At 52.9% G+C, this 19,764-nt stretch overlaps 1 long non-coding RNA gene across 1 annotated transcript in view; it reads left to right on the plus strand.

The window, feature by feature from the left end:
* Positions 1-19,764, plus strand: part of LOC135425922 (uncharacterized) — a 337,473-nt gene that overhangs the window by 192,697 nt on the left and 125,012 nt on the right. The gene's annotated exons all lie outside the window — the stretch shown is intronic.

Raw genomic sequence — 19,764 nt, forward strand, 5'->3', positions numbered from 1 at the left:
GTCCCTTTAAGGCTAAATTTCATAAAGCTTTTTTATCTGCAGCTTCCTAAAATATAATCTGATAATTAATGGTTTGCTGAATTCATTATGAAGTGCAATTAGATAGATGCAGGGTTCCTGTGGCTCTGAGGGGACTGGTAGCATTTATCTTCCTTTCCTTCGTGCCAGAAGGTTGAACTCTGCCACTGCAATATTTCCACAGGGAGCGCTGATCCCGCCGGATCTCAGAGCCTGGGACCCCACAGTGAGCAGTGTGCTGTTGTGTCCTGCTGCCCAGAGCCACGGGAGAGGAACAGATTGGAGTTTTCCAGCAGCATCTTGTGCTGGCTGCTCACTGCCACCAGGCAGAGATGGTGGCACAGGAGCGTGCCAAGGTGGCTGTGCCAGTGAGAGAGTTTGTTCCCATTATAACTTGGAAGGAACAGGGAGCAGCAGAGCTCCCAGGAGAGGGGCTTGGGGGAGCTCATGACGTTTTGTGTGTGGGTGTAGCGGCAAGCATATGACCCTGCTGAAGTGTTGCACGTGTCTTGAAGGGCTCCCACATGTGGTTTGTCCCCCCAAGCTTTTCAGGGTTGGCAACACGGAGGAAGCATGAGGTTAAGCTGCCACTGAATCCAGGAATGACCAGGAGATGGTGCTCAAGGCCTTGAGGATTAGTGCTAGTGGCCAGGTGCCTCTGCACCTTTGTGGAAGCTCCTCTGAGCCTTCCCAGGCCTTCCCCAGCTCCTGGGCTGCCAGCCATGGAGAGATCTTGAGCTGCTGCCAAGCTGAAGGAGAACTCCAAGCCCTGGACAGGTCACCTCCAAACCCTGGGTATCACTGCTTAAAGAGCCTGAAGCTGGGTCTTGGCCACTTGTAGAGAGGGTAAAATGCACTTGTTACTGAGGTGAAGAGATGAAAAAGCCTGGGATCCCCCTTGACCAGGAGAGGGGCCAGAGGGGGAGCTGCTGGAGCCCATCTCATGTGTGGCACGTGTGCATGGCACTTGGGATGAGCATGGGGATAATGACACAACGAGCAACTGTGTCTTGATGGTTTCAGAGCAGATGTGTTGGGAGGAAAGTAGTGGATTTTGTCCCACAGGCTGACTTGTCCCTTTTCTGACTCCATGGGAGCTGGGAGCTGTGGAAATCCTACACGGGCTGTGGGGAGGCTCTGGAGTGGGGAATGGATTGTCCAGACAATGCTTTGCAGGTGTCCTGGCCTTTATGTGTGAGCCAAGATCTGCAGGGAGAGCTAAGGTGAAGCTAATGTCCATTTGTTCCTGAAAAACTGTGGAGGGGGGAGTAAAGGTTTAGCAAGGCTTGTGGAGAAGTTTTCCTTATTTCTGTCCATCTCACAGGGCAGAGCAGGTATTTGGGGCCTGTTGGCTGTGATACCTTTGGTCCCTGATTCCTCGTTGTTGTTACAGCTGGAGGGGGACGGTGTGGATATCACTTCAGGGGTGGTTCAGACTCACCTCTCCTGTTTGGGGCCATCTCTCCTGCCTTTCTGCCCAGCAAGATCCTGTGTGGACGTATCCTCAGCAGAATCCTGCCAGCTCCACACACACAGTGAGAGCTCTGTAGCTCGACAGAGCCCATCAAGTATCTGCTATATCATTACAAGGAGATAATAACTTACTTTCCCCCATTCCAGTTCCTTCTTGATAGATGAGATTTGTACAGCAGAGCAAATTGCAGCATTAGCAACACCCATGTCCTACCCGGGAGGGAGATGCATTTCCCAGGACACATCCTGCTCTGGTGTGCACCACACTGGAGATGCTGATTGCTGGTGATTCCTTGTTTTCTCTGTAAAAGTAAAACATGGAGAAGGAAAGATGTATCTGCAGAGTGTCGAAGCAATTTGCTGGAAAATAAAACCTTCTTGTGCTTGAAAATATGATTTTTTTTCAAATCTTCTCCCAGGTGCTGGGTGACCTGCTGGGTTTTGGGTCCTGTGCCCCCCTTGACCTTGGTGCCATCCTCTAAGGAAGCAGGTCAGGCTGGAGCATGGGACCATCCTGCCCTTCACTGGAGCTGCCAGATGCTTTTGGGAAAAGGGCAGAGTGCCTCTAACAAACTGAGAAGTGACATCCCATGGAGGACTTTAGGTCAGGTAATGGTGGAATGACAAGGTGAAATGGCTTTAAGCTGGAAGAGGATAGATTTAGATTGGATATTAGGAAGAAATTCTCCCCTGTGAGGGTGGTGAGGCCCTGGTTCTGACCCCGTGTCTGTCCTGTTGCTGTGGGATCCTTTGGAACAAGGCAGTGTGCCTTGTGTACAGCACTTGACCTTTCCCATGTAAAGTGTCATTTCACAGCCCCAAGGTGCTATTTTAACAGTGCCTGCAAATTCAGTGCTCTGGGCTTCATTTTTGGGTTGAGGTTTTTATTATTTTTAAATCCAACCTGTCTGTAATTAGGGGCAAAGATGCCGCTGCTCACCCAGGAGTTAAAGAAGGAGGTGGCAGGAGCATGGAGGGAGTTTGGACAGAGCTTGAAGCCTCTTGTGGGGGAGAGGAAGAGGAGAATGGGTACTAATGGTCTGAAAACACTGTGTGTGTGGTTCAGGCAAGCCCTGGCAGCCCCAGGTGATGCTGATATCTTGGCAAATTTTAATGTTGGTCTGGCAGGCTGCCGGCATGTCCCCAGTGAATTCAGGCACTGCAGAAGGGAAGTGATGTCTCCAACGGCCTCCATCCAGCTCAGCAAAGCCTGAGTGCCCTTTCACAGCATGGACATGAGACACGTCAGCAGCCAGAGGGATCCTCCCAAATTTCGGTGGTTTGCTGCAGACGGTGAGAGCTGAGGCACTTCCCTGGGACATGGGCTTGGTAACCTTCTGTCCTGGGATGAGCAGGCTGGCTGATGGGGGGCCTGGCTGCCTCCCCAGCATCAATTCCTGAGCCCCAGCACCGTCAGCTGCACGAGGCCTCCTTACAGAAACCTCCACAATTCCCGATTTCCTTTCATGGGGTCTCCAGCCAGCCTTCTGCACAAGCAGAAGCTCTCACTCTGCCTTCCCTGCACCCTTTATGATCACTCAAAGCAGGAAATCTACCCAGGTTTCTAATCATGTTTAAGCAGACCTGATAAAGTGCAGTTCTTAGTCCATTTAACAACAGACACACGGATGCTGTGTAAGCTGCGGTATAAAATCTTCATCTACAGTGGGAGTGGGGCTGGGAAGCACTCGTGGGTCAGACCATGCCACTGGTTTCTGTGACCTGCAAGGAAACAGAAAGCCCTTGCTGGTGAGACAGAGGCTGGAGGAGCAGTGAGGAGCAGTGGGGATCTGCCTGGCATCACTAAGTGTCAGGCTGTGTGCCTGGGAAGGTGCCACGCTGGCTGAGTGGGGACAGGAGGGGACTGGTTAGGATGTGTGACAGCGTCCTGAGGGCTGCTGGTTGGAACAAGAGCCCTGAGCAACGTTTGGGGGCTTTAGGAGCTGCTCTTGGCAGAAGTCTAGAGGAGTTTCCTGTTGCCCCTGCTCTGAGCATTGCTGCAATGAGATGTCAGTGCTCACCCACAGCAGCGTGTGACAAGGAAATGACAAACTGAAGGCTCTGCAGGAGACATCTGCCTGACAGCACGAGTCAGGAGGTGGGAAACCTGTCTGGAAGCATGAGAGCAAAGGAGCTCTCACTGCTCTGCATGGCTGAGGAGTGACCCGGTGGCAGCTTCACCCCCTGTGCTGGGAGATGGTGCTCACTGCCATCTCTGCACTCTGGCAGAGCATCAATGTAAGTCAAGGTCCATTTGTACAGAGCACAAATACTTAGCTTGGCCTTATTTCCCTTTTCTTGGACACCCTGGAAATGCCTGGCATTGTGGGTGGTCCAGACAGTGACCTTCCCACTCCTGACAGGAGCAGTCAGTCCCTGTCTTGCTTCTGAGGAGCTCAGGGTCAAGTTTGTTGGCCGATATTCCTTCATCCCGTGGATCAGGGATGCTTAGAGCCCTGCAGCATATGGGAAGCCTCGTCTGGGCAGGCTGGCTGCTTGTGTTCTCTGTGCTTCCCAGACTTTCTCCCGCTGGCCCCAAAGCCTCCTGCAGATGGGGAGGGTTGGCCGGGACAGGTCTGGTGTGCACATCCTCCCTTCGAGCACCAGGAGGAGCTGCCAGCAAATGGGTCTGTCCTGATAGATTAGATCTATCTTGAGGCTGTGCAAAATCATCTCAGCCCACAGGTCTTCCAGCCACTGGAGGCTTCCTGCTGGAGCTGGAGTTTGCTCTCTTTCTCTTGGCTGCAATAAGGTGAGCAGAGCCCTGCCTCAGGTTTCGGGCTGCCTGGGGAGATAATCCATGCCCCTCCAGCTGTGCTGAACCTGCTAATGGGTGTGATGATGGCTTTCCCTGACAGGAGAATCTGGCTTTCCCTGCCCAAGGAGGCCAAGGCCATATGTCACCTCCTCCATGGCCTTGGCCTTCCTGGCCAGCACTTTGGTGGGGAAGAGCTGAGCTCCAGTCTTTGCCAGCCGCCCTCATCCCTCAGCTTTGCTGTCCTTCACCTGGACTAGGTCTCCCTGCAGGTTCACCCCAGCCCTCCACCTACCTTCCCCTGATCTGCCATTACCCAGACCTTCTTCCCCAAAGCTCATCCTGCAGAGGTGTGCCTGCACCTCGATGTGTTCCTGCCCCATGCAGGGGTTTGCTCTCTGTAGAGACTACCTGTGGGGGCACATCTGGGAAGCCTCCAATTGCAGGTATATAATTCCCATTCTGATCTTCTGCAGGAGTCACAGGGGGACTCAGTGCTGGGTGGAATGGCTGTAAGTACCCCACGAATGTTGGGTTTGTTCCCTTTGTCCAACTTGTGTGTTTATTTTTCCAGCTCAGAGGCTCCAGCAAGACACAGTTTAGAGCAGAGCTGCCCCATCCACTGATACTTAATGCCATAATAACATCACATTGGTTCAGCACACTGCACTTCAGACCTGTAGTTGTTTCTTTTGTCCCTGAGTGTTTAAAGCTGTTGTTATTGAGCTGCCCAGTGACACAAGGGGCTTTCTCCAGCAGGGTTATAGATGATAGTGAGTTTGGTGATACACAGGAGCAGGTCAGATGATCTCTGTGGCGTGTGTGAACTCCTGTTTATCAACAGCCGGTCTCTGTGAGCTGTGAATTCCCTCTGCAGCTCCCTCCAGCCTCTCACATCAGCTAACCCAGATAATCCTTTGCTATCTGCCACATCTCAGTAGATCTATTAAACACACATGAGTTCTGGTGTCCTTGTACAGAACCAGGGTATGTTGCAAGATTTCAAATCCCCCAGTGCAGGATTCTGTCAAAGTTTTGTTGAAAGTCTAAATAAATAAACCCCTTTTACTCATCCATTTCTCAGTGGTTCTGAGGGCTTTTCTGTTTTAAAGGTGAGGCATTGCTGTTCCCCCAACAGACTGCTTCACATCCTTGGTGGTACAGCTGGCCAGGAGCTGCTGCAGCTGATGAGACCCCATGGTAGGTGATTGGATTTGGGATTCCAGGAGCTTTGCACAGGTGAGGTTGGGTCTCCCCACAGCTCTAGTGGAGGATGAGGACAGATCAGACTTGCTTTGGGGGTTCACAGTGACTCATTTCATGATGAAGAAATCAAACCCTCAGCCCTGCCATGTGTCCAGCCTCTCTGGCTGTGTCCCTCTGGGATGTGCACAGGTGACTGCCAAGCACTGGCACTCTGAAGGGCCAGCAGAGCAGGTAGCACAGAGAGCACATTCCTGCTGCTACTCCTCGTTGCTTCTGTGTCAGTACCTGTCCCCCCCGCCCAGCTCTCACTGCAAAAGGCTCTACCACTCCTGCATTCCTAATGCAAACATTGCAGGAGGATGATTCAGCACTTGGCAGAGAATTGCAGATGCTCCAGAGATTATTTTGAGCATCTTGGAGTGGCTCTGGGAAGCAGTGGGGTGATCAGGGTCCCTGCACTCTTCCCTGTCAGTCGAGGCTCTGTGCAGGGATGTGGGACACAGCACTGGGCAAGCCCAGCACGCTGCCCTCCTGTCTCTGAGCCTGCTTTCCCCCTCCCAAAACTCTGCAGCCCCGGCAGGGATCCAGTGCTCCCCTTCCCCCTCAGGGAGCAGATGGCTCATCTTGCCAAAAAGATCGAACACAATTTCCTTTTTCTGTGTCACAAGCTCATTCCTGGGGCTGTGCTCAGGCCAGGTGCTTGCAGGGAGAGGTCTCCTGTTGGGAACAATCCCTTCCACTGGGCTGGGGGGATTACTCAGACCTGTAATTTGAGTGGGGACTAACAGGTTTTGGTTTAAACGTGGAAACTGCTGTCTGCCATGATGGGAAGCAAAAAGAATCCAAAAGCAGCTGGAATCAATGGGCTGCAGCTCAAGGGGACGAACAGAGCCCCAAGCTGCTGATGGGCTTCAGCAGGGGCTGTAGGATCTGCCTGTCCCTTGGGAACAATGGCTGGACCCTGAGGACTTGGACATTGGCATCTCTATTAATCTCTGATCCCCAGAGCACCTCTGCTGGCTTGGCCCTGTTCTCTCTCTGAGCCCTTGCACTGATGGTGGTGCCCTGGGGGAAACCACACTGCTGGTGCTCTGCAGACCCCAAACAGGGGGTTGGCAGTTTCACCCACAGAAGCTGTTTAATTTGGGGCAGTGGTGAGGGCTGGGGGCAACCTCCCTCCCTGCACTGTGGGGAGCTATCCCCATCCTCTGCTCTGTGTGTTTGGAGCAGGTCTCTGCTCATCAGTGGGTTTCTCTGTTTTCTTCTGGACCTGCCTGTCGTGCCACAACCCTCCCTTGCCTCAGTGAGCTCGCTTGGCAGCCTTCCTCCATGCTCTGTGTGCTCTGTACTGCATGGGCTGGACAGACTGGATGAGTTTTCCCCTCCCAACCTTGTGGGAGCATGACCAGAATAACTGTCTGCTGAGCCCACGGGCCTCCTGCCCTGTCCTGGACAATGGGGCCATTGGCACTGAGTGCCAAGGAACCAGCCTGGTCACTCTCCTCTGGAGGCAACACCGAGGGTGATGATGGGGGCCCAGAATCTTCCAGATGCCTGCCCAAGGGATGGTCCAGGAGGGTATCTCACATGCTCAGGTGCCCTGATCCACCCACCTGGTCTGCTCTGGGTAGCTTCAGCAGGAAAGGGGAGAGGAGGGAGGTGCTCACATGAGGCTGCCTGGTCTTGGAGGAGGAGCAGAGTGGAGTGGCTGTTGCTGGGCAGAATGATGGAAAAAGAGGGTTGTGACAACCAGTATCACCAGGGAGTGTTCCCCGTCCTCCCCCACCACTCCCCATCGCCTTTTTCTTTTTTTTTTTTCTCTCTAAGCTCAAATAATGCAGAACACATCCACGGAGATTTTGGCTCCCTTTTCCCCCCAAAAAAACCTTTTGTCTGTGATGAAGCCTGAGACATCTCCAGCACAAAGGGGTTTTTTTTTTGTGGTTTTTTTTTTTTTTTAAAGTTGTTAATGCTTTAAAAGAGGGGTTTAGGAGAGAACGACCTTCGGTGTCGGTTCTAATCTCACTGCACGAGTCTCTAATATCCCTTGCTCACACAAATACATAACACCCAGCTTCCTCCAGAGCATCCTTCAAGAAAATCGATGAGGAAATGGGATTTGCCATGCTGGTCCAGCTCGCTCAGGGCCCTCTCTTCAGAGGTGACTGGACTCATGCACCAAAGGTAAAAATCCTCTGCCACCCACTCCTGCAGCAGCCTGGGGGAAAAAGAAATCCCTTCAGAGCATGGTTTCCCCTCCAGATTTTAAATAAATATTTTGGCCATCCCTGTTGGAGGGCCAAACCCTGTTACACTGCTGCAAAGCCTGTAGTATCCAGGTGGGAATGAATTTATAGATCACTTGGCAAGGCTTGCTTCAGGCCCCTTGCAGCCAGGGGAGCAGCTCCAGGAACTTCCAGCTGTGAAATCACCACCTCAAAGAGGGTGAGACAGAAATGACATCTGATGGGCACTGTTGATGTTGATGTCACCCATAGCAGGACTCCAGCTGTATGTCCTGCTGTGCCTCTGTGCTGTTACACCCTGTGGTGTGACCAGCTACGCCAGCGTGGCATCTCTGAGGGCTCAGTGATGTCGGGAGGAAAAGGCCCAGCAAGGGTTTGAGCAGGGGGCTGTGGTGAACTAGATGATATTTAGAGTTTCTGTCCAACCTCAACTTGTTCTGCAATTCTGTGGTTGCAATTTTTTGGCAGATCTCTTCCGTTTTTCCTGAGGATTGAGTCCATGGCTTTGGCTGGGTTCCCCTACTGCAGCACAGACCACTGTCACAGAATTACAGAATGGTTTGGGTTGGAAGGGACCTTGAAGTTCATCTCATTCCATCCCCCTGCCATAGGCAGGGGCACCTTCCACTAGCCCAGGTTGCTCCAAGCCCTGTCCAACCTGACCTTGGACACTTCCAGGGCTGGGGCAGCCACAGCTCCTCTGGGCCCCCTGTGCCAGGGCCTCCCCACCCTCACAGGAAGAATTTCTTCCCAATATCCAGTCTAAATCTACTCTCCTTCAGCTTAAGGTCATTCCCCCTTGTCCTATCACTACATGTCCTTGAATGAAGTCCCTCTCCAACCTAAGCAAACCCTAAACTCAAGAGTGCTGCTTCCATATTTCTGCTAGTCTAAAAACCAAACACCTTTGGTGTAGGCTCCAATGCAATCCTAGTGTCAAGACAGAATGAAGCAGGACAACTCAAGGTGGACATTTTGTCTCACCTGGGTCCTGAGGGAGGAATATCTGACTCCCAGTTATGCCACTTGTCCAGAAAGATGGGTGTGTGGTACTTTGGTCTGCTCTGTGCAGAGCCTGGGAGGTTCCCTGTAGTTTGAGTGACCATTTGACAGCTCTGTGCCCAAGGTGGTAGCCCTATGAGAGCACTGTTATGACCTCTTTCACTTCCCACAGGTCATACCAGCTCTGTCTTACTGTGAAGATGATTTGTACCCAGCTCTGGAGGTATCAAACCATAGGTTCCTCTGTCCTGGACCACGCTGCCCTCTTGTCCCAGTGACATTAATCTGACCATGCAGCTTCCACAAGTACCCAGACATCCAGCTGGATGGCAGCCCCATCCTGCCAGCATTGCACTGTTGGGGCCTCAGGCTTGTTGTCACAGTGCAAGACACCACAAGGTAGGTCCTAGAAGCTGTGGGATCACACACGTGAGCAGTGCATCACTGTGAGCATCCTGGGGGCAGGCAGAGACATCAGCTCCTCTCTCCATGTTCAGCCTCCACGCAGGCCGTGGCTGTTTGCCAGCCTGATTCTGTCCTTCCAGGAGTTTCCTTTCTTTGAGGAAGCTGGTGTTACTCAGTAGTAGTACAGCTTGATGCTGTCCCCTTTTCCCTGTCAGGGTCGACCATCCTCCCCCCCGCATGGTTGCTGCAGCTCCAAGCCACATCCTCCATCTGTGCCGGGGACACAGCGGCTCTCGCTGCCTGCAGGCACGTCCCAGCACTCACAGAGCTGTTTTAACTTTGCCCTTCTGCCTTCTGTTCACCAGCTTCCAGATCTGCCCTTTCTGGTTCTCTCCACGTCTCCAAGGCTTCCCCAGCTCTAGGATGGTGTCTGGCCTTGGGTGTGGGACATTCCCACTCTGCACTGGCTCCAGTCTGTCCTTAATGGGAGTGAAGAAAACTCTCATGGTACCAAGGCGAGCAGTCTGGTAATGTTCACTTCGAAAATGCATCACTTATCCAAGCTGTAAATGCTCTGGAAGGGACTTAAAGGCTCTTCTCCTTCCAGCTGCTTGCCATGGGCAGGAACACCTTCCACTGTCCCAGGTTGCTCCAAGCTCCATCCATCCTTAAACACTTTCAGGGATGGGGCAACCACAGCTCTCTGGGCAACCTGTGCCAGGGCCTCACCACCCTCACAGCCAAGAATTCCTTCACAATATCCCACCTAACCCTGCCCTCTGTCAGTGGGAAGCCATTCCCCCTTGTCCTGTCACTACATGCCCTTGTTAAAAGTCCAACACGCTGCTCAGAGCACAAGGCTGCTGACTCACTGCTAGTAATGAAACTGGGCTGCAGAACCCATCCCCTTGTGTCCCACTGCTGCTGCAGTGCTCCTGCTGCACCTCCACTGGGCAAATCCAGCCCACTTGCAAGATTTCCTCTCCAGCTGGGCACACGGAGGCATGTGCATCTTCTAATGACAGCTGAGATTTGTGAGTATTGACTTCATTATTCAGTGATTAAAATATTCCAGCCTCGTTGCGACAAGGGGGTGCATTAATGATTTATGGTATTGCATTTTGATTCGACACCTTTAAGAGCGGCTTGCGCGGTGGATTCTGCTGAAATTCGGAAATGAAATCTGGAGATTTACCTGTTTAATTGGCTCGAAAGGTAGGACAGTGGGCTGGATGCACCACGGAGAAAATAATCTGGAAGTGCCTTTGGACAGTGCCTGTGCCCCAGAGCAGCGTGGCTGCACCTGTGCCCGAGGGGTGGCACTGGCTGGGGTGACACCACCCATCTCCACACACAACAGGAGGCTGGTGTCTGACCCTCTGTCATTCTTCTTGAGGCAGCTTTTGCAGTTTTAAGTCTCTTATAAAGTGATGGGTCCTGGGAGCAGAGGGGCTTCCAGGAGTGTTTACGGGTCACAGGGGCTTCAAGCTCAGCACTTCTCTCCATGCCACCGTCCTGTGGGACACTACTCTGCAACCATCTGTCCCAACAGACCATCCCAGCCCTTCCTGTTGCTCCTCTGGTGGAGGAGGCTGGGAATGAGACACAGTTGCCTGTGACTTTGCTGTCCCTGCAGGGAATCCATCACTGACCGTCCATCTCCACCCTCAGCCTCACCTGCTATTATCAGCAAACGCTCTGAGACCTGTTTGTCTGAGTCTCTTGTGTACGGTGGGGGGCCCCATCGATCGCTTTATCTCTTACCTCTGCTCTTAGCAGACCCCTGGGGCAGTGTCTTTTCCTCTTGCCCGCGTCCTGAGACGAGGAGGAGGGACAGCAAGGAGTGGGGGGGTGTGGTGTGTGACCTGCAGCGTGTTTCAGAGGGATGGACGGGAGAAGGGATGTTCAACTCCAGGCATTCCCATCGCAGGATTTCCCCCTTGAACTGATGCCGGCAACAGCCTCAGCGCCTGGGGACCCCCAGGTCTCTTTCGGGAGTGTCATCCCATCCCCTTTTATCTCCACTCCTTCCCAGCCCAATTAGCTGTTTAAGGTACCGCAGACCTCATCCGATAAGTTTACCTAATTGCTTCACTTAAGTTAATTACTTCTTGGCTGAACAAGAAAGCAACATAATTGATGTCAAAGCGTGTTTGTCACTTCGATTAACGTCCTGGGAGAGGGGGATCTCGTCCCTCCCCGGCACCCTTCCGTCCTGGCTGCAGCCACAGAGGCAGCCGGCAGCACCCCGCTCCTCGAGGACTTCCCTGAGTCCTGGCTGTTCCCTGGAAGTCGGGATAGCCGGCAGTCAGGAATGCTGGGCTGAGGTCTCTCCTGCTGAGTAAGGCTGGCAGCGATTGTCAGGAAGTTTGCACCCGCTTCTTTCTTTTGGAGGGTTTTTTTTATTTCTCTTCCCTTTGCATGTGAAAGGATTTGAGGTAGTAGGTTAGCTCACAAAAAGCTTTCCCTGGGAGCGGCTGCCTGCCGGACTGGGGGTGAATGCCCCGGAGAAAACGCCTCCCACTCCAGTGAAATCTTCCTCCCGTGACCTGCACCGAGAGGTGAACTTTTGTGCGAGAGAAAGATAATCCCCTTCGCTCACCGGGCCTGAAGGCGCTGTGATAAAAGCTTTATTCAAGATCAAAGACATATGCTGCTTTTTTTTTTCCTTTTTTTTTTTTTTTTTTTTTTTTTTTTTTTTAACTACTACCTTAAACAAAAAGTTTGGTTTATGCTGGATTGAAGCTCGGAGCGGTGACAGCTCCGGAGCTCATCTTCCCGGCTGCTCAGTGCCCGCAGGGAGCGGGGCAGTGTGGGGATGGAAGGCACCGGGACCATTATCCCCGCACAAAGAGGGTTCGGGGGCTCCGCTCCATTTCCCAGTGCACGAAATCACTCAGGGTTCAGGTTCCCTTTCAGTCGGAGGGATTATCGGGCAGCTGGAGCAGGCGGGGGGGGAGCCTGGGGAATGGTTTGCGTTTGATCTTGCTCAGCAGTTTCGGCTGCGCGAGTGTCCGGCGGGGGCTTCGCTCGGGGGTCCGGGAAACCTCCTGCGCTGGAGGTGACAGAAAGGGCTGGGGCTGTTCTCGGGGTGAGCAGTGCGGGGTGTCGTGCTGGTCTGCACTTCAAAAGCCACGAGATGGGCTTCCAAAACCGTGGGCTCAGCTACAAATCGCAGGGTTGTTTGTTCGTTATCTGAGCCCCAGCTTCTGGGACCTTTGTTGTCGCTTTCTGCCCAGCTGCAGACATTTCCCTGCAGTCAGGCAGGCTGGTACCCAGTAAAAATCCACCCAAAGTGTCTGTTCTCAGGGTGCTGGATGTCCTGTATCAACACCTGCACCCTCAGGACTTCCCATGCTCTGGGCTACCTTGCAATTTCAAACACCTTGTGTGGTTGGGTGTATCACAGGGCACCAACTGCAGGACTCCCCACATCATGGGACACCCCAAAAACACATACCCTGTGTCCCCAGACAACCCACATCCCGTCCTGCAGTACAGAAGAGCAGCCACAGTGTGAGATGCTCAATTGCCAAGACCACGTGCTTCAGCCAGTGAAATAAGTCCCACGTAACCCCGATTTCACCCCGGCACTGATTTTCACATCACAGCCGTGCAAAATGGCAGAGGATCTCTCACTTCCACTGCTACATCCTCTCCGTGTTTAGCCCTTTGTAAAATGAGGGATCACAGGTCGAACTGTGTGCTCAGGATAACTCCTCTGAAGCTAATGGACTTATTATGGTCCCTCATTTCAGACCTAAGCTCAGCAAACCTGGTCTCGGGGTGGGAAAAAAAAAACCTCTCCAGGAATGAAATTCACTCTGTCATGTGCGACACGTTTTGCACGGAGATAAAGCTCCCTCTGTGTGGCTTCTGCAGGGCCTGGTCCCTGTGCTGTCCCCAGCTCTCCAGGCACTGCTGGGCAGGCAGCCCACAGCCCAGATTCAGCTCTGCTGCCCGTGGAGCAAAGTGCTGGGTCCCAACTGTGCTAAGCCAGGGACGTCAGATGATGTTTGCCATCTTGTTCTGGTGAAAATCTATCAATCCTCAGGCCAGGGCGTTGGAAAAGACCTACTGCCTTACACTGTTAGAGAAATGAAACCATTTAGAGAGTCAGGGTTGACCCTGACATATCCACTCTCCAGTATCCTCCAGCTGGCTCAGACACAACTGTCTCACCAGATCAGCATTAGGCTGGGAGAAGATCCTCCCCGGCAGCAGCATGGAGCCAGGAAGGGTGGCCCAGCAGCTGTATGGCTGATAGGATGTCACCACCTGCAGTTTGAAGCCTCCTTTACCTTATGCTCCTGCTGCACAACCTTCCCTTGCACCCACAAGCAGATGGCAACTTGGATGTGTGAACGTGGCTGCTGAGGTTGAAATGAGGGAAGGAGGAAGCCCAGGGTGCTGCCTGAGTTTAGGACCCCGTGGCCCAAGCAGAGGGAAGGGGTTAACCCACAAAGATTTGGGAAAGGGGGACATTTTACCTGTGCAGGCCATGAAGACCATGACCATGTCTTACATATTTGGAGAGGCTGAGATAGAGATTGCTCCTGGTCCCTGCTGGGAATCCACAGAGCAGAGTGGAAAATCAGCACAACACTGTCACAGAGGACTCCTCCAGAGCCAGGGCTGACATGAACACCAGGTCCCACTGAAGGGGTGCAGGGCTTTACCTTGCAGCTCTGAAGTCTGTCTTTAATTAAAGGGGTACAGCTGAGTTGGTAGAGTTCCCAGAGCCTGGGGAGGACTTTTCTTCCCTGGAAAGAAAATGCAGGAGGTTTGTGATGTGGGGAAGGGCTTCCTATGAGGGCTGGGCCAACATCAAGTTCTCTGCTGTGTCTGTGAGGTGGAGCAATGTCCCACTCCATCCTGGGCAGCAGCTTGTGCCAGAAAGGCTGCCAAGGACGTGGCCATGAGCCACACAGAGCTGCCCAAGAGCAGTCGGGGAAGAGGTGGGCAGAGGAGAGGGTCACAGCCCAGACCTCCTCTGAGGGAGATTGTCCTTTTATTTAGAGTCAAAGCTGCACTGTCAAAGGGGTCGTTCTGGACACAGGGGACCCGGCAGCACAGCAGCTGATGGAAGTGCACTCTCACTGGGTAATCCAAGAGCTCTAATGATCTGCCTTTGATCTCCTATTCAACGGGGAGATTTATTACAGCTTTCATTTCAAGTCAGAACTGATGAATTTCAGTGGACCTGTCGAGTGGCTACAATCTGGAGGCATTTATCTTTCAGGAGGAAGAGACAGTCTCCTCTCTTTGTCTCTTTGAAATGATGGGGAGAGACATGGTACCCAGCTAGGGAGGGTCAAATGATACCTGCTGCATGGCAGCAAGGTCTGCCTTGCTCAGGGCAGGCTCCCTGCTCCAGCTGTGGCACAGCAGCTGCTTCAGGGGCTTTTCTGCTCTGGCACAAAGTTAATCTGCTTAATACATGTTGCTCTCCCTCTTCCCTGCTTCTGCAGAGAGCCCAGAGGGGCTGAGACCCAGCATCATGAGCTCCCAGGGCTCTTTCTCTGCAGCCATAGATCCTCTGGATCTGGAAGATGCCTCTGCCTCTCTAGCAGAAGGTGGCCTGGAAACCTAGTATTGAAACCCACCTTTTCTGGCTTGAGTAGTGCAAGGGAACTCTGTTGCATTTAAACTATTTTCTGCTATTTAATCAGAATCAACACATTTAGGGTGCTGCGGGAAGCCCATTTCAGACTTTTCATGTAAGTGCAGTTTACCTGTGCCATCTAACCATATTTTCACTTGGCACCTCTCTGCTGACACAGGTCTGCAGCTGCAGATCCCTTATATGAATGATGGCCTGTGCCTTCCTGCAGCACAGGAAAAGCTGGGAATCTTTACTAAACAACGTAAAATTTATCACAGAAGGGCTCTCAGGCACTATTTGCAGAGTCTTCTCGGGCTGCTCCTTGTCAGGGCTAGACCTGGGCACATCTTGGTGCTGTTGCTGATGGTCCTTGCCTGCACCAAGTGGCTGCAATGGCAGGAGGGTGTTTCTGTTACACGTTGGCACTGGTTTGGGATTTGCACTGAGAGGTGCAGTCCCATCATTTAGCATCTGCAGCGATTTCTCTCAGTCTCCAGAACTGATCTCATTGCTTTGGTTCGCCCTCTACCCCATCCTGTCCCCATCTCTCCCTCTGAGGAAGAGGCTTTCCCTTGGTCAGAGCTTTTCCCCTCCTGCTGCTCTGTCTCAGTGCAACGACGTGTTCCCTGGGAGGGTGCACAGGTGACTGCAGCGTCCATGCAAGCTCCCACTGCTGTCCTGACCACACCAGTCACCTTGGCCCTGCACCACTGGTTCCCCTGTGCAGCTCTGTGTCGTGTCCTGGCAAGCTCTGCCTGGCAGTGGCACCTTCTCAGAGCTGTAACACTCCCTCCCATGCCCAGACAACAAAGAGGCTCCGATGTGCTTCTGTTCCTGAGCAGTGATGGGCTCTCCTGGGATGGGAGAGCTTGGCTGCCTTCCCTGGCTCGTCTCTGCTTCACCAGAGCTTGGCTGAGTACATTGCCAGCCCTGAGGACTCCGTGTCAAGTCCTTGGTCCTTTGCTCCAGCGGGACCTGTGGTGGCAGCAGGAGATCTTTCCTCTCCTTTCTTCTCTCATCCCTTCAAGGATCTTGCCTGCAGGAGCCCCAGGGGCAGGGAGCAGCAGGATGCTGGGTGTCTTTGGCTCCCCTTGGCCATGCTTGGCCCCTCAGGACCCTTCTGCTGGTGCTGGTCACAGGCCCCAGGGACGAGCCTTGTCCCCAGGCCAGCACAGCTCAGCAGCATGCAGGGGTTTGGGTGAGGATCTGGGTACCAAGTCCTGATCCAGCCAGGGGCAGGAGAGATGCATGTGGTCCATGCAGTCAAAGAGCAAGGGCTGTGCACAAGTAGCACCATCCTAAGGGGCCTTGGGAGGAACCAGGGTGCAGCCAGAGTGCTTAAATTACCCCGATGCATTGCACAGTCATAGAATAATGGAATGGTTTGGGTTGGAAGGGACTTTAGGGCTCTTCTCCTTCCAGCCCCTTGCCATGGGCAGGGACACCTTCCACTATGCTAGATTGCTCCAAGCCCCATCCAACCTGGCCTTGGACACTTCCAGGGATGGGGCAACCACAGCTTCTCTGGGAAACCTCTGCCAGGTCCTCATCACCCTCACAGGGAAGAATTCCTTACTAACATCCAATTTAAATCTACCCTCCTTCATCTTAAGGCCATTTCCCCTTGTCCTATCACTCACTGCTCTTGTAAAAAGGCAATGGGGTGGACACTGGACTCTGTGGCAGCAATGCCTGGCCCAGCTGGTTGCATCTCTCTGGCTTTGGTTTGCTGGTTTTGTCTCTGCAGCTGGATGGACTAAGCAAATTTAAACCTGGGGTGCTGAGCTAAACCTTTCCCTCAGTACGTTTTCTGCTCACAGTGGCACTGCACATGACTTGCTTGGATGGATGATGGAGGCATCTAAGCCCTCTACCATGCACCCAGGACTGGCCCAGCACAATTTGGGTGCTGTGTTGTCCTGCTGTTCTGTGTCCAGGGAGCACATGGTGCTCTGTGGAACCTCGGGATGAGGAAGCCAACACTGTCCTCCAGCACAACCCTGAGCTGCACATGTGTAGTGTAAAGCACACGTGTGCACGGGGTGTGACATGGTGCCAGTGCCTGATCCCCATCACCCACAGCTGCTGTGTGAGTGTGTGGGTGACAGTGGCAGGGGAAGGTTGTCACTCTGTCCCTAATCCATCCCACAGACAAGAGGCTGCCTACCTGCCTGGCAGGGAGAGCTTGGAGAGCTGTCACTCCCTGCCAGGGATTGCTAAGGAGCAGCCACCACATTGATTGGCCCTGTCACTGTGTGAGGGACGGCTGGGATGAGCAGCCTCTGGCATTAGCAGTCTGCTCAGGTGTTGGCTGCATCAAAGGGCCACCAAAGTCCCCATCCCTGCAGGTGCAGCAGGGACAGAGCTGGTGGTTGCACTCAGCAAGTCCTACCCAGACAGCCAGACCACAGGGAGGGCTGAGGTGTCCCTCAACAGAGCAGGAGTGGGAAGGAAAATTCCAAGATGGTGTTGTGTCCCAGGATTCAGGAGATGAGGGGAGGCTTTGTAAGCACATCTGGTGAGGTCTGCATGGGCACAGGGCAGAGGTGTGGATGCTTCCAGGTCATGCTTTGTGTCTGCTTGATTTGATGGTGTCTTCCGTGGGATCAAGGGTTCAGAAGGGTGACTGAGGCCGGACAGTTTAGGGTTTTTTCCACAGAAAACGCTGATTTGCTAATCTTGAAGCCATTCAACAGTAGTTTGGGCAAAAATACCTCTTTTGAAAAAAATAGGATTCAAAAGGTTCCAGATTTCTAAAGTGGCCCTTCTTTGGGAGCCATCAGATTGGAGAAGCTCGGGGTCTCTGTTAAGAGCTGGTCTGTGCTTCAGCAGGTAAATGGTGATTCTTCTGATCCTGCCTGCAGGTGCAAAACTCATTCACAGTTCTTCATGTGCATTTGGTGTTTGCTGGGCCTGTGCTGTTTGCAGATGTTATTTCTCCTTCTGGAAGAACAGTGACCCAGGAACCATGAGAAAAGTTGGGATGTGCTGCACCAGCCTGTCTATGCAGCATCAGGCTCTGTGCCAGCCTCTCCAAACTCTGCTTGCTTGCATTCACAGGTTGTTTATTTGTCTCCTGAATGAGAAAATAAGATATATGTAGTTTTCTTTTTCATCTGCCCCCTCATTAGGATGATGCTGAGCAGGAGAGCAGATCTGAGCAGTGCTGTCAGACTTCATTACAGGGCTCCAGCCCAAAGAGACACGGAGCTCTGGGAGCTCACTGCCAGGCCATCCGTCACACCAGACCCAGCTGTCCCTGGGCAGACACAATGTCAGACCCCAGCAGAGAGAGGGGAGAGTGATTCCCTCGGCCCAGCACAGACCGAGCTGCTCCCACCATTAATTCTTCCAGAGAATGTGGCTCCTTTCTTCCATAATTGCCTTAAGCTGAAGGGGGGCAGATTTGGATTCGATAGTGGGAAGAAATTCCTCCCTGGAAATTCTGGGTGGTGAGGCCCAGAGAAGCTGTGGCTGCCCCTGGATCCCTGGAAGTGTCCAAGGCCAGGCTGGACGGGGATAGTGGAATCTGGGATAGTGGAAGTTGTCCCTGCTCATGGCAAGGGGCTGGAACTGGGTGAGCTTTAAGGTCCCTTTCAACCTCTATGGTTCTTGGGTAGCATTAAAGAGATCTTGGTTTCCTACTTACCTATCTGCATTCCTGGTGCAGTCACCCCATTTCTGTCTCTCCAGCTGCCTCAGTGTACCCTGGATTATTCACCACCAGACACCAAGGCTGATGCCAAACCCAAATGGGTGATAAGGCTGTTCATGAACACTGTGACACTATGTTTGCCTTTGTGACAAATCCTGCCTTTGGGCAAGACATTTAAGGGATGCTCTGCAGGTTGTTGTATGTGTTGGTGTAAAGGTCTCCTTGGAGCAGCAGGTGGTAAATCCTCACCAGCCCGCAGAAATTCAGGTTAGTTCTTCCTTCCCCACAGGGAACAGACCAGATGCCACCCTGAAAACAGCTCATGACCTGGAATTCTCCCTCCATACCCACCCTGCAAACCCAGGCTTTGTGCCCTGCCCTGGGAACAACCTGCAGCAGAGGGATTAGTTGGGAAAGACCTCCAGAAGGAAAGCTGTGGCTGTGGATATGCAAAATGAGGACACAAACACCACTGCAACGGGCAGCAACTTGGCCCACGGTCTGTGAGGGTGAAGCACACAAGATCCCAAGGTGAGAGATCACCCTGTAACCACCACTGCTTCCCAAGGGGTCTTAAAGCCACTTTGTTGTCACTGCTGCTGAGGATGGGACATTGTCTTCCTGTGTCCCCTCTGTCACATACAAGGGATTCTGCTCAGAACACTTGGGTGCTGCTGGGTGCTTGCTTCATCTTGGAAATGGCATTAAATAAATCCCCTTCCCACTCATGCAGTGTTCCAGTGAGGTTTTACATCAATTTCCTGCTTTTTAATCTTACCAACAGGATCTTTTCTGGTAAAACAAGCAGGTTTAAATGGAGAAGTCTCGAGATTGCTTCCAGATGAGAGCCTTGTGGGATGTTGTGCCATCAGGCTGGTCCCTGGACTGACACTTGTCCATGTCTGGGACATGAATTTCCCACTCCTCTCCTCCAGCCCACTTCTCCTTGTGATCCCACGGCAAAATGATCTTGTTCTCCTTAAGGGCTTTTCACATCCTGAGGAAATATCCCAAGAAGTGTCTCCCGTGGCACTCAAGGCTCCCTGGGCTCAGCAAAAGGGGATATATGGGGAGCTGGTACTCGGGCTGGTGGGATTCTTTTGCTCTTGCAATGCCCATGTGCTGGAAATCTCCCCAGCCTGGGGCTGGCAAAGCAAGTGATGCTCAGTGTGTGTCACCTCTGGGTAGTTACAGCAGAAAATGGTGACATTTAAAGCCTTTCTCCCTAAGAGGAAGTGGCACTCACAATGAGGAGTTAATGACTCCGGGCTCTGCCCTTCCCTGCCGCCCTCTCTGCTCCCCAATTAATGCCGTGGCTGGATGGCTGGGCTGGGCTGTGTTTGCCAAGGCAGGAGGCAGCAGGGCAGGGATGGATCAGAGGAGGCACCAGCTGCTCCTC

The sequence above is a fragment of the Pseudopipra pipra genome, chromosome 22 (assembly GCF_036250125.1).
Source record: "Pseudopipra pipra isolate bDixPip1 chromosome 22, bDixPip1.hap1, whole genome shotgun sequence".
NCBI lineage: Eukaryota > Metazoa > Chordata > Aves > Passeriformes > Pipridae > Pseudopipra > Pseudopipra pipra.